General features: G+C 44.7%; 1 long non-coding RNA gene across 1 annotated transcript in view; it reads left to right on the plus strand.

Annotated features, from left to right (window-relative positions):
- Positions 1 to 1,939, plus strand: part of LOC109298415 — a 13,361-nt gene extending 11,422 nt beyond the window's left edge. The window contains exon 4 of the long non-coding RNA XR_002097606.1: positions 1,752 to 1,939. This is a non-coding gene — a long non-coding RNA (uncharacterized LOC109298415). The remainder of the gene's footprint in view (positions 1 to 1,751) is intronic.
- The last annotated feature ends 1,038 nt before the right edge of the window (positions 1,940 to 2,977 follow it).

The following is a 2,977-nucleotide window of genomic DNA, read 5'->3' on the forward strand; positions in this document are numbered from 1 at the left end:
TGTTGGGATTACCTCCCTTTGGGCTTGGAGGATCGTCTCCTTAAGGAGCAACCACTCTTCTTGGACACCTGATTCCCCTCCCCTCCAGGACCTCAGTGCTTCCCCGACTATTCTTAGCTCGCTGATGTCCACCCTCCTGAAATCTAGGGCTGCTGCCTTGCTGCAGGCCTTTACCACCTTGTGCTGGATGGTGAATTCCAGCAGGCAATGATAGCTGTTGCCCAGGTGGTTGAGCACCTGCGGTCCCCTCACCAGGTTGTCACCTGTGGCCAGGATCAGGTCCAACAAGGCGTCTCCTCTGATGGGGCTGTGCACCTCCTGGGTTAGATGGAGGTCCTGCATTCTGGCTAGGAACCTACGTGAGCGGTCAGACCTGGCTGACTGCTCTTCCCAGATGATGTCTGGAAAGTTCAGGTCGCCCATGACGACCACGTCCTTTGACCTAACTACCTCCATGAGCTGACTTAAGAATTCCTGGTCTAGCTCTTCCCTGTGGTTGGGTGGTCTGTAGTAGACCCCCATCATTAAGTCTTTTTCCCCTCTTGCCTTATATTCTAACCCAGAGCACTTCAGTGTGCCCCTCCTCTGACCCTGTGCTACCTGGTGAGGATGTATATTCCTCCTTAATGTAGAGCACCACGCCCCTGCCTTTTCTCCCTGGCCTGTCCCTCCTGTACAGCCTATAGCCCTTGATACTCACCACCCTGTCATGCGTTGGGTCCCACAACGTTTCAGTGAGCCCCACTATGTCTGGGTTGGTGTCAGCTAGCAGGAGGGTAAGTTCCTCCTGCTTGTTTCCCATACTACGAACATTAGTGTAGAGGCATTTGAGGCCTCCTGTGGATGCGTGCACTGGCCCCCTAATCACAGCATTGCCCTGGCCCTTGTTGCTTACCTGTGTATATGTTCCGCTCGTCAGTCTAGGCTGGGCTGTACTTGTGAACGCTGCTTGGTTTAGCGGTCCAAGGCTCCTCCCTCGTCTTCCCCTTCCCCCCCGACGAGCCTAGTTTAAAACCCGCCGGAGGAGATCCACCAACCTTCCGTTACCTCTCTGGTTATAACCTGGTAGCAGAGCATTTACAGCTTGCTAAATTGATATATTTTTCTTTGTAAGTGTTTGAGCATAAAGGAGTTAATGCTAAATATTGGTATATGGGAGCTTGGGTGGGTTTAATTTTAAAATGCTAAAGGATATAGTCAGTCATTTTAAAAATGTATGAAATTGCTAACTAGGGTAATCTATTTTTTCCTTTCAGCTAAATTGTCAGTACAAAAATATTAATCTAAAAATTGTATCAAATTCTGAGCATTTAAAAGTGAGAAGGAAATTTATGAGCTGTAGTAATTGTCCCGTTTCAAAAGCAGATGATGCCCTTGCTCCAAATTTAGTCAGTTGTGTGTGTAAAATGATACATAACATTTAGAGTTAATCTTAAAGAAGAGTCCCAATACATTGAAAGCAGTAACATTTAACATAATCCTGAATCTTTCCATATGTTACCCAAAAGTGCTTTAGGGGAACCCATTTATGTTTAAATAAAATAATGCTAGGTTGCATATCTTGAAATTAGGAGAATTTTAAAAGTTAACAAGCTACCTCATGCACAGTGCTTTGAATAGTTATCTTAGTTTTAGTTCAATGTGCTGATCATTCTGGTAACTGTAATATTAGATGGTTTTAGGCTGCAGATGACAGATTTTTTTTATATTGCTTTACAATTTGAACAATCTAAATCATGTGTTTGTTTCAGAATCCTCTGATCCTGGTCATCATTAAGTAGCTCTTCTTTGGGTATGCAGTTGGTGACTCATCCGTGTTATAAATGAAGGAAGCTACCACCATAGGGAATGTAATTGGACTTCATAAGCATTGTACAGTTCCAAAACTGTACGTAATCCAGCCGCTGTACTTAAAGAATAAATCTGTGAGCACGTAGTACTCTGGAGTGTGTTTTAATACTGTAACTACAAAGTAAAGTAACTTTGCATGTGAAACCATATGGTGTAAAACAAGGTCACTTTCAACATACCATAAGCTCGCATAAGAGTACATTGAAATAACTAACATTTTGCTAACACTAAGCACTTCAATAGTAGACCTGTTCAAACAAGAACCAGTATTGTGAGGTTTTTTGCCTCTTTTAAAGACTTCTTAATTTCCTGTGAAAAGATTGTTTTCTCTCAGAATTTTCCATTTCATTTTAAAAACACTTGGAGTATAAATGCATAGTTAGTCTATTCAGCAATATGAACATTTCTGTTGTCACTATGTAACATTTGGTCATCTAAATCACATAGCAGCACTACTTTGATGCTAGAAGTAAGCAATTTTAAAAAATGGAAACTCTTTGCTCTTGAAAAATCTCCTCTAAGTTCTGCAGGAAAATTTACAAAGCAAAAGCCATATTGTTAACAAAAACAAGTATCATGAAATGTTTTCAGATTTGCTGAAATGTCCTTAGTTAGGAGGTGCATCGATAGAGATTCCAATATGCAGCAGGGCAGCATGGAGACCAGTGTCTGTTGGACTGGTAAGTCTGTTGTGGAAAAGGGGTGGGGGGAGGGAAGGGGCGTGGGGGCAGATTGACGTCGCCATGGTGAAGGAGGGAGTGGGGCAGCAGCCCACCCTGCCTGCGCACATCTGGGACACACTCCCCAATACCTGCTGGGGTGCATGCAGTAGTGGGAGACGTGTCCCCTGGACAAGCTGCTTGACACTCTATCCCATGCCCCACCCCAGCTTGTCAGCACCTCCCTCTGCCCCAGTCACACTCCCTCCCTCACCATGGGGGCCGTGATCTGCCCTGCACCCCTTTGCTCCCCCCTCCCCTTTCCTCACTACAGACTTACCAGCCAATGCTGCTCTCCCACTCGCCAGGCTGTGCTCCTGGCCATGTGCATGCCACAGTTGTGTGCATGCATTGGACATTTATCAGCCACATCAGGCAAAAAAAACCAATTGCTGATCTCTCAATTT

Source organism: Gavialis gangeticus, unplaced genomic scaffold (assembly GCF_001723915.1).
Source record: "Gavialis gangeticus isolate Ggan-Ray unplaced genomic scaffold, GavGan_comp1, whole genome shotgun sequence".
NCBI classification, from domain to species: Eukaryota; Metazoa; Chordata; order Crocodylia; family Gavialidae; genus Gavialis; species Gavialis gangeticus.